The sequence below is a fragment of the Pezoporus wallicus genome, unplaced genomic scaffold, assembly GCF_028554395.1.
Source record: "Pezoporus wallicus isolate ANWC-B61680 ecotype Strahan unplaced genomic scaffold, APGP_CSIRO_Pwel_v1 scaffold_6362, whole genome shotgun sequence".
In the NCBI taxonomy this organism is placed as follows: Eukaryota; Metazoa; Chordata; class Aves; order Psittaciformes; family Psittacidae; genus Pezoporus; species Pezoporus wallicus.
In genome coordinates this window covers 10301315-10315404 of record NW_026637663.1, presented here as the reverse complement: position 1 = coordinate 10315404, position 14090 = coordinate 10301315, and the positions used below count along the sequence as shown (strand labels likewise).

General features: G+C 48.2%; 1 long non-coding RNA gene across 2 annotated transcripts; it reads right to left on the bottom strand.

Moving 5' to 3' along the window:
• Positions 1 to 1056: 1056 nt before the first annotated feature.
• Positions 1057 to 9275, bottom strand: LOC130598015 (uncharacterized). Of its 2 annotated transcripts, none has more exons than XR_008971910.1 (2): positions 8811 to 9275; positions 1057 to 1542 (listed from the first exon to the last, which is right to left on the bottom strand). It is a non-coding gene; the product is annotated as an uncharacterized LOC130598015 (long non-coding RNA). The 2 variants fall into 2 exon arrangements; XR_008971911.1 differs by lacking the exon at positions 8811 to 9275 and adding an exon at positions 2106 to 2496.
• Between the last annotated feature and the right edge of the window lie 4815 nt (positions 9276 to 14090).

Sequence of the window (14090 nt, the reverse complement as noted above, 5' to 3'; positions counted from 1 at the left end):
GGAAGGGTGGCAGAGCGTCGCGGAGCAGGGAAGGGTGGGCAGGCACGGGCGGGTATATTTATCTCACCAAGGAGAAGTGCTATGGCATGACATCAGCCTAGCTCCCTCCTCGCAGCCAGGCTGTGCTCTGCTGCTGCCCTGTGCCTGCTGCCCTGGCACCGCTCCGGTTATCCTCCTCCAGTCCTCGCCTGCTGACGCAGGGGTTAGTCCAAAGTGCAAAAACAAATGGCTGAGGACCCACGTGCTCTGTTCTGAACAGGGCAAGAGCTAGGGCAAGCCCTGTCACTCACCTGGTGGTATTTTGGCAGTACTGGTGGGTATCAGCATGGGTTGGGAATTTCAGTCCTTGCCCATCTCCAGTGACAGGCCCCAGTGGCTGAGGACACGCACTGGCTGAACACAGCATTTACCAATGGTTATTTCAGGGCAGAGAGCAGGCTCAGAGTTTTGCAGTCGCAAGAAACACATTCCTCTGGGTTTATCCTTCCAACTTCACCACCGGCAGCGTGACAGGAATAGCGATTCCAGCCTCTCCAGTGCAGCAGGCTCTGGGCACCCGCAATCCAGTGCAAGGCAGACGAGACCTGGCTTGTTTCACCTCTCCAGGCTGGAGGCTTTCCCCTCTGTCAGTCAGGAACAGTGCCTGACAGTCAGAATTTTCCCTCCCTGGCCCCCCAAATCAGGGCTGCATTTAGCAGATGCCATGGGTATCTGCAGAGTTCTTAACTGTAAAAAGGGTCTGGCCCTACCTAAAGAGCTGAACAGAGGCAGTGAAACGTACACTTTGTATTTCCGAGATTAATGAGGCTTCTTTCACATGTGACACAGATGGCTGGGTTTTTGGCAGTGCTGGGCACCTACCACTACTACCACATTCTCTCAGAGCATGTTGGCATGCAGCGCTCTGGAAAATTAGGCCATGTTTCTCCAGTGCAAAAGGCTTGTTGATCTGTGGGATATCAAATGTATAAAATTATTTGCACTCTGCTTCTTCATAACAGTAAAAGGATGACTCATAATTACCTTCTGAGAATATTAAAATCCTAGACACAATGCTTCTTGTGCTATACAGTGGATCTGTAGAGCACAGTGTATTAAATGCTCTCCTTTATTACAGAATAGTGATGCCTAATAACTCCCAAGCTCAAGTTTCACCACAGTATTTGTAATTCACATCCACAATAACGTTTTCCCATTTAACAGCCTGGGGCAGATGCCACAATGCGTTATACAGCATGGGTGCAAATAATGAGATAGGATGATGTCATTGTGTGGCATTCCTCCTAAGCGATCTAAAAATACCCTTTCCCACTTTCCCACCTTTCATCATCGCCTGCTCCTTCCCGCCTGATGCTTTTGCACCCGTTCCCATGGTAACAGCTTCTATTGTAGCCCAGACCCTCATGCAGATGTTGTCATTGATCCAACACCTTGCAGCAGCTTTGATGGCGCATTGTCTTCTTGTTTCCTGCTCTCCTGTATCTGTTCTCCACCAGTAAGGATGGGCTGGGACGCTGCTTCCTCCTGCTCAGTGGCTTTGATCTGAAGGAAGAAAAGAGAGGAAATATTGATTGGGTTTTATTATCAACCCTAATCATTCTTGGGGTGCTTTTTGAGAGCTAAAATAATATCCTATGGGGCCAGCTACAGGTTTGCTTGTGTGATTGTTAAAATGGGTGCCTTAAATAAAACCAGTAGAGAAATCAGGAGTGATTAGCATTGGGAGATCCTAATTAAAACCTCTCTCTGACAGAGCATGGAAAACTTCTCTTTCACAGGGGGATGCTGCTGCTTTACTGTTTGCAGTCACCCCTTTTTATTTTTTCCTTTTTCTTTCTTCTGGTTCCACCCCCCACACACACATCCCCACACCCCACACCCCCCCCCCGCCCCCGCCCCCTGCTAAGTGCTTAGGGAAGTTTCCACATTTTGGCCATGTTCATTGTTCAGGCTTTCCCCACCCAGGCTTTTTTCTCCAGCTTGGCTTGAAGGGAAAGGGAGAGAGGTGGCAGAGCTGAGCTGGAAAAGCTACACCATGGATTACTGCTGAAATGAAATGTAGCTGTAAGAAAGAAGCAGAGAACAAGGAAATTCTGCTTAATCACCTATTGTTTGCAGTTGTTTTGCATTCTTCACCTGTCACTCCTTGCCGGAGTCGGACGTTGTTCTCCTATGATGAGAACCTGACAGACAGATGGTAATGAATGTGTAATTGAAGACCTGGGCTTTTGCATCTGCATTATTTATTCACCTAAAGCAGGAGCTGCTCTATATTTAGTGAGTGATGTCAGTGGCTTTTTTGCATCCTTAGAAATTGGCAGGGAGCCACATCTCACATGATATGTGAAATCACTGATAAATGCTTCTTTTCACTGAAAGAAAAACAGCTTAATAAATGTGGCTCTTTTCTGCTTTCATCTCTTCCCTCCCCACCACGCTCCCTTCCCCGTCTGGGATTTGTCTCTTGGTGGCAGAGCTCAGCAGCATCTGTGAAGTGGAAATCAGCAGGCGGTACCGCAGACCCAAATGAGGCCGTGGGTATGCTCGGGAAGTTGCTGCCCTCCCAACCCTCCCTCCTCTCCCCCCTCCAAAGTCCTGGGGCTCTGCCAAAGACCTAGCCAAGCAGGGCGGAAGGAAAAAAAGGGAGTGAGGGAGAGCTTCCTCCTCCAAGCAGCACAGGCTTTGTGGGAACGCTGGTATTCGTGGTATGTAATGAGTTTCAGTTGGGTTTTAGCAGGCAGGGAGCAGAGGGGACAGGCAGGGCTCCCACGCGCTTTGCTTGGTGCAGAAATGACATTGTGACAGATGCTAGCAGTTATCTGTCTTGAACGTGTCTTTGGTGTGAGTGTCCAGCGACAAAATCTTACATCCACCCTTTCATGGGGGAAACGCAGCTGGGTGCTTTTCCGGCATTACTGTGACACCAAAGGCTGTGCAAAAATAACAAGTTTTAAGTATAAGAAATAGATTCAGGTGCCAGATCTTCAGCTGCTGTTACCTGGCAGGGCTCCACCGATTTTTCGTGCACCCATTCATGCCAGCTGAGGGTGTGATCCTTAGCGCAAATGTGGGGCAAGTCAGGGGGGTAAAGAGTCTCAGTGCAGTTCCTAGCTTGCAAGGGTATTCCCAGCCTCACAGCTTAGGGATAGTTTTCCAAAGCCAGCAGGTGCCACGCTTTCACAGCCTATCTCTATTCTCCATGGCAGTGATGATAAGAAATGTAGGGAACTGCAGATCAACAGATCCCAAGGCTACAGTTTGGGGCCTGAGTGGGTTGCTGCTTTGGCCGTCACTCACTCAGATAAAGCCTGCCATGGGGCCAGTGTCCTCAGCAGTGCCAAGTGAGATACAAATTTAAAATAGGCTATTGACCCATGGAAACAATCAGACCATTTGCTTCAGCAATGATTTCTTGGCGGGTTGGGGGGAGAATCAAAAGCAGTTAGCATGAAGGCAAAGATTTCCTCTCTCTAGCATTTCCCTGCCAGGGTTTAACATAGCTGCTTCTGATGCAGACCCAGTAAGAAGCAAAGAGGGAAGACATAGCCTTGCTGCAGAGCTGCTATGCTGCAGATGAATGACTTCGCCTGTTTATTAAACAAGCCCATTCAAGTTTCCGCTCCACAGCCATTTACTTGATGAGTTTGAACAATAATGAACTAGGATTAAAAAAAAACCCTGCCCCTGAGAAATTCAGGCTGCTCCAGCAAATGGGATCAAATAAAGTTGGTAACATTCCGCTAATATTCAGAAATGACATCCATGTATCCTGAGCTTATTCAAACCAGCATTTTGCTTTGTTTTTGGTGAATAGGGCGACCTGTAGGTTAAGCATCAGAGAGACATTTGGAAGGAATTAAAAAGAGAAAGGTGGGGACGGATCAGGAAGGGAAATTCTTTCAAGAGCTTAGCATAAAACATCCTTCTATAAAAGAATATGTGAAACAAGTTTTAGATGAGACAGTTGTCCTCCCAGGAAAAACATCATGAAGTTGTTACACAGAAACTCATTAAAGAAAAAAGTCAGCCAATGCCACAAGATGATATCTCAGTAGTCCCAGATGTTTGCTACTCTGGGAAAAAGGAGGAAATATTACTCTCAGAAATTCACCATGTCTGTGGGGTACTTAAGGAAGCTTGGAGTAAGTGTATAAAATACATAAAGATGCTGCTTACTGGAGTATTATATGCAGCAGCCATAAATAGTTAGCCGGCTTTTCAAAATGCTGAAGGGATCCTGATGGCCTGTACTGGGCAGGAATCAGTACCATGGCTGCTGTTGGACTGGGAATTAGGAAACCTGGGTTCATTCCTCATCATGTAATGCATTTTCTGTATGATACTGGGAGATCCTACTAGCTGTCTGCCTCTGTTCCTCTCAGTAACACCGGAAAAGGGTCATGATCCTTTGCATGTTAAACACTGAGGACAGGGGTGGTCTTTCCTCATGCCTCCACCAGCTTGCTCGATGACAGCTGCTCTGCTTTCCACTTGGGCTTCAGCTGCAAAGAGCTTCTCTTGCTGGTGTCTGGACATCATTTTTTTGCAGCACTGTTATAGCTGCAAGGCCATGGCACAGATGTGGGAAGTGAAAGGGAGCCTCACTGGTGGAACAGAAGGATGAGGAGGCTCCTGAGCCCCCCAGTAGGATGGTGGAGAGACATAACCAGGTGAGGACTTGTGCCCATTGTCACCCCTGGCAGTAGGAGCCATCCCGGGAGCTGCAGCCAGCACAGTCCCAGCTGCAGATGACAGGGGGAGCAGAGCCAGCCATGGCAACCCTCTGGTGAGCCTGTGAAGGAGGTTGTCAATGCATCAACCCCGAGATCACCCCTCAACATTTATATGAGTAGGGTGGCATGTGTGGCTGAGACACAGAGCTGGGCAATGGCTGTGGCCTCTCGCAGCTTGCTCCTGTTGTCTTAAAGGTTGTGTGTCTGAGGTAAAAGACAAGAACTGCCAGGCATTTGGGCAGGGTGCAGTGCTTTAAGCAGCACCTGAAGTGGTGGAAGTTGTCATGGGAGGGGTCTGGACCTGATGTCACCTAGCTTGCACCAGCAAACTCCCTACTACCAGCTGCAGGCCAAGATCACAGCTATGCGACACACAGACACAGCATTCAAACACCTAAGCCAGTTTTACTTCACACATTTCATTCTTTCAGGAGGTGTTTCCATGAAGGTTCTTGTTTCACTGCAGCTGAAGCCCTGACCGTGACTTCAGCATCATTTAACAGCCAAGAAAATGAAGTGAGAGAAGGCTGTCTTGACAGCAGGCTGGACTGGCAGGGACGTTGGCAGGTGGCCCTTAAGCAGCCAAAAGTCCATTAAGGGGCAGACTGAATCTGGAAAGCTGTGATTACTTTCCCCCTCCCTCCTGAAAACCTGAGAGATAACCTGCAAAGCTTTGCTAGTGAGCAGAGGTGATGGAGAGGGTGTCCAGAGGCTGCAGCCTTTGTATATTCCTAGTGGTTTCCTGGAGCATGAAACTGCTTTCTCCAGGCTGAAGCTGGCAGGAGTGGCATCTTATGCTTGCTGGTTTTGACTGGGGGATTTAAGGGCCATCCAGCAGAGTATATAACTCTAAAACCACAAACAATCAATTAGTTTTCGTGCTCTCAATTTGCTGCACTAAAGCCAGAGTGATAGATAAAGCAATAGGATGTCAACAACAGAGCTGGGAGGTTAAGACAGATATGCTGAGTCTCCCTGCAGGGCATAACCACAGCACATACCTTCCTCTTTGGCCCACAGCAGTTGCATTTTAAGGCCTGTTAATCTGGATCAGCGACAGAGCTATTCTCTTCTAGAAGGTCAAAAGTGCTCTTCACATATTTTCACATATTTTCTTAACACAGCAATAACCTGGGTGTTTATTACTCAAGCAAAAGCCAAGTTGCTCCAATTATTTATCTTTATCTAGTGTTTTGCTTCATGTGAAGCTGCAAATGGAAAAAATACTTACATGTCCTCAAAGTTCCTAAACCCAGAGCATTTAATAAGAAATAGACCATTAGTGACCCAGTATTCCTTCACATCCAGAACAATTTCCAGCTGAAACCCTGACAACAATGGGGTAATTCAAAGCTCACAGATGTTTCATGAAGATTTTCTCAGATGATCTAGTCAGATGGATTTCACAAGTGGGCTCTGTTTGCTATCAGACAAATATGATATATACTAGATTCACCTTTACCCATAAACCACTTGAATGAGGCTTCATCAAAGAAAATATGCTTTTCATCATGCTTTTTACTGGCAACAGAGCTGTGTCCAGAAGCACTTTGTGCTAAGCCTTTTTCTTGTAAATACTTACAGGCTTATTGCTCATCCCCCTCCCTCATTCAGGATATGGTAGGGGAGTCAGGAGGGGGGAATGATGCTTCCAACATGGTTGTTGGCCTGAATAATGGGGAGCCTTTTGTATGTTGGGCTGGGGAAGAGAAACTCACTTCCCCCATACTGCTGGAGTTCAGTCTTAATTGCAAATGCAATGTCCTTCAGTGTAATCAGTTATTCCCTTGTTCTGAGCTATCCTAAGTCCCTGATTGACCTTCACTGTCCCCCTAGCTCTTTGTCCCTCCTGGCAACAGATAAGATAAAACCTGTCAATGTGTTGGAGAGCTCTAACAGATTTTTCCTGTGTGCATAAGGTTGCAGTTGCTCCCTGACATTGTGTTGCCCGCTTGTCCAACTTTGGCTCTGATTGATGGAGACTAGGAGAAGTTGTTTGAACAGATACTGCAGTCCCACGACATGGGAAAAGATAGGGTCAGGTTAGGCTCACCAGTGTAAGAAATTAAATGATGAGGCAGTCACCCCCTGTATCTTTACTGCACATGATGAACCATTTTGTGCCCTTTCTGTATCTCTTGGCTGCTGGGAAACAGAAGACAGTATAGTGGGACTTGTGATAGTTATCTCCCCTTCCACCTTCTCCTTCCTCTCAGCTTCATCTCATCTGCCCTCCCTGCTCTTTCCTGCCCTTGCCCTTCCTATGCCTCTCCCTTAGCTCCTTCCTAATAAAGACCTTAAACCCCATCTCTTTTCACACTGATCATGGCACTGTGGTGTTATTTGCAAACTCATGTTATGTCCCCTCTGCTTCCTTATTCAATCCATTTTATTGCCTTTCTTTCTTGAGATAGATAGCTCCTCAGGCCAAGGACTCCCCTGTGGTTCAGACCTTTACAATGCCTTGCCAAGTGCAGATCCAGTTCTGCCTGACCCCTGCACATGGTCACGGCAGAACAGAAAAAAAAACATGTGCATCCTGATCCACTGTAAAGCTCATGAGCAGCAAGCTCTGCATTAAATTTGGCTTTCTGACAAGGAGGCTGGGCTTGTCCAATGGGCCAGCCACACTGGCCTCGTGTGACCTTGCGTGCCAGGAGTGACATGACTGGACATGAAGAATAGCAAAGAAGAGGTCACAGCAACAGTCAGTACGTCAACAATATAGGTTAAAAAGACTTGCCTTTCACAAAAAAGAGGCTCTAAATCCAAGAAATAAGTCCTTCACTGAAATTTTGAGCAGCAGGGCTTGGTCTTTTATGAGCCTGTCCAGTGGGAACTGGAGCCAGGGAAAACATCCTCACTTTGTGGGCCGAAGTCTCCTAATCGCAATGGACTTTGCTCCCTGGCAGGGAGGTGAAGCAAGCTGTTTGTGACATGCCTTGTGACTGCTTGGCAGGAGCCTCTCCTTCCTGCTGCCAACTGGGGATGAGGTTAGGTGTTCATTTTCAGGACCATCTGATGGGTTCCCCTTGAGAACACAACAAACAAACCGAATTCCAAAGAACAGTACGGTTGCTGCACTCCTAGAAGCAGATGTAGGAAAGCATCTATTAATTGGCTCACCTATCAGCTGAAGTGAATGGCCTGGGCAGTGCAGTGAGGAAGGGGCAGATCTGGTGTGGTGTTTCCAGGTACTTGCAGCCTTGCCCAAGCATCCTCTCAGCCTCCTAGGAGGAGGAGGCCAAGAGGGAGGCACCTGACTGGAGGTGCCTGTCAGGGTGGGGTGGGTATTGGCAGTGTGGGAGTCCTGGCCAGCACTGAAGGGAAGCAAAGAGTGCCTTTATGCAGCTGATCAGCTCTTCTCCTCTGCTGTTTCCTGGCTTTTAGAAGGTCCTTAAAGCCTGAAGTGGAAACAGTAATGCAGTGCTGGGCAGCCACTACCTGACTGTGTCCTCTGCTCTCTTGCACACTGCCCATAGCTGGTTGGGTGAGGCTTCTCCAAACCAGCAGCTCCACTGATACCACGTCTTCTGGCTGGCACAGAGTGGGAACACTATGGGAGTGAGCTGCTGGCTACTTCTCTGCTGTCCTAGGCTTTTAGTTTAGGAAAGCTGGTCACACAGTGCTGTGGGTGGAGGAGGCTGCTTGTCTCCTGCTCTGTCTGCCAGGTCACACACCTCTCCCTTAGCCCTCCCAGGACATTATGCTGAAAAGGAAAGGTGCCAGCAACGGCATTGGTACACATTGGAGGATGTTTAGACCCTCCTTGAGGCTTCTTAGCAGCACAGGCAAAACTGAGTCTTGTCAGCTGAAAGTTGAGCAGCCATGGCCACTTCAGCCATAGAGCTAGAGGTGGGAGATGTGGGGCAAGACCCAAATGACCTAGAGCTTCACCCCCCAGCTGGACTAACCACATCCTTTCTCAGGCCAGCCTCTAAACAGTGGCAGCAGCAAACCCAGCTCTCCAGACTGCGGTGCAGGCACAATAGGTGGTGTGGACATGGCTGTTTCATGGTGCCCTGAGTCATCGGCTGCCCTAAGCCTGTGGCTGGGGGCCAGCCAGGCAATACTTACATCAGGCAAAAGCTGCTCCATCTCTCCCATTGTGCAGCTGGCTCCTGTGCTGGGAGTGCAGGATTGCACCATCTGTTTGTCCTGGGGGCAGCACAGGCAGCAGCAGTGCTGCTCGCTGACACTTTGCACAGCCTTTAAGTCAAGCCCTGCTCAATCTGTGGGGTGAAGCGGAGTCTGGGCCCGACCTTGCATGGTTGGCGCAATGAGCAGCGAGGGTCTTGCGGCATCAAGACCATTGCATTTCCCTGGTCTGTGGGCTTCTCTCTTCTTGCAGCCAGCCTTTGGAAAACACTGGAGCTCAGTCACATTGGGAGCCATGTGAGCTCTGGGCTGTTGCTGCCTTTCTGCTCCCGGGCTGAGGCAGGCTGACACCCGCTGTGACCTCCTCACCCTGTGCCCTTGGCACAGCTCCTGGCATCAGATATCTCAGCTTTGCATAGTTGCAACTCCCACTGAGGTGGGTCAGAGTTTTGCTTGAGGGACTGGAGCAATGGCACCACTCCGGGCTGTTGCATGATCAGGGTGACTCACTGCTCCCCGCCTCCATGCACACAGCCAGCAAGGCCTGGGCTTGTCCCTGCTCCCATCCCCTTGCCTCGGTTTCCACCAAGCCTGAGCAAGCAGATCTGCAAGGGACGGGCATCCTTGGAAGGACCCTGTTAGCATGCGTTTACCAGGCTGCTCTTCCTTCTGGGTAGCAGTTGACTCTGAAATAAGGTCAAAACCTCTTTTTAAGTTGCTTAACTCCATTGCTCTGTGTCAACCAGAGAAAGAGCTGTGGGAGAAACCAGCTTTTTCACCCATGTCTTGTTTCAGGGAGGTTTGCTCCCCCTTACACCCTGGTGGGTAGTAGGGCTCTGGGCTGAGCCATACTGGGCCTTCCATTCTGAGGGGCGCACAGGGGTTGCAGATGTCACAGTGCATACAGATCCCTATGTCTCCCTCCTTCTCGCAACAGCCCATCGCAGCAGAATTCACTCTCCACTGTCGTGACTTAGCTATTACCCTCAAGGTTCTGGTCAGCATCAGATATGCACATGTGCAACATCCATTTAAATCCATAATAAATGGGCGCACGCATCTTGTGCAGTGACTGGCCCCCTGACTCATGCAAAAACATATATTAAATGGGCTTGCAGGATTTTTGCCATCATTAAATTTCAAGGAACAAGGCCCACTCCCTCTTCCACATGGGGACCTGGGGACTTACACGTCATGAAGGACCAAACTCACGCCCCCCTCGCTGCATCCCCCCTCCCTGGCCACCTCCCCAGGACGAAGAAACAGGATTCCAGCACTTTCTCGGTGGCGTAGACTTCCTGCTGCAATCCTCCCCTCCCTCCCCAGCGCAGGGGAAATCTGCTTAGCCTTTACTTTCTCACACATGTTTCAGATGTGCAGGGGTGTGATTGTAAACAATGTCATCGGCAGTGCCAGAGCTGTCTGCTCCTGCCGTGCTCCCTTCCCAGCACCCCAGGGGTTCCCGTAACAGGGCGTAAAGCAAACAAAGCAAAACAGTAATCTGCTGTTCCAATGGCTGGGCTTTTTTTTTTGTTTTTAGAAAATGTTAATGATAGGTTATGTGATTACCCTAGGTTTGGCTCCACTTACTCTTTATTAAGCACATCTGGTATTTAGTAACAGTGTAAGTAGCAGGAGTTTTTCTGGCGCGCAAATGAGATTATCCAATGTTGCCATGCAGGATGGAAACTCCTCAGGGAAGCCAGTGAACTGCGTGGAGATACAAGACTTTCTTGTCGGCCGGGCATCCGGCCAGAATAGCTGAAAAATGTGGATTGGCACAGAGCTGCTGCCACGCAAACACTTCTGGAAATTTCTGTGTTCGGGCCTGCCAAATCCCTCACATGTAACATGAGTTTCTGTCTTCCTCAGCAGCCTGTCTGAAGCCTGAGCTCTCCTGAATGCTTTAAAAAGGAAAAATAATAAAAGAGCCCCCAGGCAATGTTTCAGCCCCGTTTCCAGCGCGCCACTGCCAAGCTCACAATTCCACCGAGTTAGGGGGAATTTCCTAAAACATTTGTTTGAGCTACACTGAGTGCAACATGTGGGAGACAACTGTGTTTCCTGGAGAATAAAGGAGAGCTGTCTCACTTGGTGGAGACTGCCTAACGTCTAGCTGGAAAGAAAAACCAGCCATGACAAGAAAATGGTTTTTGAAACTTGGCTCAAGAAGTGGGTTTTATTTACTTTGAACGCCTTTTCCAGTCTGGTCAATGTAGTGTATGAAGAGAGCGATGGTGGAGGGAAGCCGGTGTTTTTGTTAGGGCCCAGGGCTTGGAGTCAGGAGGTCTGGGCTCTATTTCTGGCTCTGCTGTAGCCTTCCTGTGGGACTTGGGTGAAGTTCTTGGAGGTGAGTTGTTCCAGTCTCTGAGCTTCTCCATGTGTTTAATGGGGGTATTGTTTGCCAGTTTCATGGACATTTGTGTGAACTCAGGATCTGCGTCCAAAATTATTAATCCTCTATGTTTCTTAAGGAAAGGACTGGGAAGGATATGAAGGAGGAAAACAAATGTTTGTATGTTGTTTGACCATGCTTGGCTCCTGCTGTTTCAAGGCGCTGGCCTTTGGAGCTTTAAACTGGGTTGCTCTGTGTCTAGGGATCTTTGTGGGTGTTCCTGACAAACCCGTCAGTTTGGGCTCTCCCACCCTTAACAATGGGACACATGCATTTGCACTGCAGCTTTGTTGACTTAGCAATGGTGCCCATGGGAAGGAGTCAGTCCAGGTAGTTTCTAGACCTTTTCACTGAGCATTGAGCATTCAGCGTGGAGACTGGCTGTGAGCAGAGGTGATTCGTCACAGCACTTTAAAAGCACATTGTGTAGTTTCCATATGGCCAGTGACCGGCTCCAGCATTTTGGTGGCGTGTGCCTGTCCTTGCTGTGAATCAGCTCACAGTACAGCAGGGAATTACCTGGATAAAGCCCATGAAAGCAGTTCAGAAGCACCCTGCCAGGCGCTGGCTGGCTGGTGCCTGGTGGCTCAGCTGTCCTCTGCGGTGAACTTCTGATGCAACTTCCAGCCACAGGAAAGAGCATCTCATCCAAAGAGGTGACTCGGCTCCAAGCTGTGTACCAGCGTAAGTGGAAGAGGGGATCTGGCTCTGCTGCTTAATGTCTTTGACCACAGCAACCATCCCCACCTCCAGGAAGCGCAAGGGAAGGGGCACCCAGCAGCCCTTTATCCACACAGCACTGACAAAGCTTTTTGGGAAAGAGGAGGGGATTAGTAACAGTGACAAAACAGGCATAGCTGTCCAAGCGAGAAACAGATAGGTTTGGGATTTTCCTGTCTGCTGACCCACCCTTTGATAAGCCCAACTAATAACCTCCCCATGAGTTAACTTGTGCACAAGCAGAACTTCTTTTCAGCCCAGTCTTGTCTTTGTAAGCATCATTCCCATGATTATGGCTTCAGTGGCTCTAGTGACATCCACAGCTTGGGAAAGACATTTTGCCAGGCAGCTAATGAGTAACCATACAGAAAGTCTGCAGGGCAGTGAAGTGCAGGGGAATGAAAATAGCTCACAGTGTAAAGAAGGGAAGGAGCACAAGAATGGGGAATAAGAAGGTGTAGGAGTCAGAGTGAGAGAACTTGATTTTCTTGGGGAGGCAAATACTAAAGAAGCGAAAACTGAGGACGTTGGCGAGGAGTGAATGGGAATGACCAGGGGAAAGAAGAGAGAAGTAGGTAAAACCACTATGAAAAGGAGTGACATAATGAGCAAGAGAAGTATTTTTAGAAGAGTGGACACAAACCAAGACAGGAGAGAATGATGTGGAGAACATACAAAAAATCAGAGGTGGAAGGAGGAAGAGTAAGATAGAGACATGGGAGAAAGCAGGTTAAACAAAGAGACTCCTGCTGTTCTTAGGTTAATGAAGCTTCTTCTAACTATTTCTCTATTGTGTTGCAATATCCCAAGGGGTCTGTGTCTCTTTTAACCACTTATGGCTGATCATTCTGGGTTCCATGACGAAGTAATTAGAAGAAAAGGAGGAGAAAACAGCCTAAAAGTCACCCGGATGTGTCACAAGGCTTTGTCTGAAGGACTGCTCCCTTCAGAGGGAATTGTTTCTAGAAAATAGCTGAGATGCTGACATCCCCAGTGTACATGTGGCTGGCCTCTGTGTCGCCTGGGCAAGCTGTTGAGGCTCAAAGATTTCTGAACCCTCCCCACCCACTTTGCTGCAAATGACTCTGTTCTGCTTGGGAGGGAGGATGAAGAAGGGAGGATCCCAGCAGAATTCTTTTGCCAGCACGTCTCAAAATCCCAAAGTTGGCTCTGATCCTGCAGGATTTGACTAATATTTGTTGAAAGTGGAGCAACTCAGAGTACAGGGTGGCTTGGTTCTACACCCCATTCAATGGGAAGTCAGAAAAGCAGGAGTGGATAACAGATTTGCTTTCTGATCTGACACTCCTTTTGTTTCCACGCCTTGCTCGTGTTAACTTGGTGCCTTTTATTTACTTATTGAAGTGAGGTGTAAACATTTTACATTCATGAGGCAGATGGACCTGTCAATTACTACATCGCTAGGAAACCTGAAGCCCTGGAGTAAACATCAAAGGAGATCCTTTTCTCTGGAATTATATAATCCCTGTTATACATACGGGAATTAAACAACACTTTGTATAGATGGGCAGGGCAGCATAGTTAATATAAGCAAGGCATGTAACTGCACTGTACATCTTAAACAACGGTTCCATGGGATAGAAAATCTGGCACAAGCAGTGCCCTGTGCTGGACCTGTGAATCACGCCCATGTTCTACCAAGCACTGAACAAGCACAAACTTACTGTGCTGGTTCAGATATGTTTGACAGATGCTGGCAGACACTGAATCAGGTAACGTCTGTCCTCCAGTCAGCATAAAACTGGCATAAACACGACATCGTGTGCTCTGACTAGTTCAACAGAAACAGAATTGTATGCTTACGCCAGATCCGGATCCAGTCCGCACAAGGAGGTGCTGCTGCAGTGCCAAAATCTCATACTAATGAAGTTGGAAGCAGAGCTGTGTGTATTAGCTGCATGCTCTGAATTCTTAGGAGTGGCAGCAGCTCATGGCAGGGTTTTTTTTCAGAACAATCATAAAAGGCTTTTCTTTTTTTTTTTTCTGTGGTGACAAAATTACTTCATTTGTTTCCAATAATCTTAGCATTGCAAGTACTGAATTTGTCCTTTTGTTTGCTGCATTGGTTTATTGCAGATTGTAGTCTCAGTGCAGCTCATGTTAGGATGACCAGTTCCCCTGCT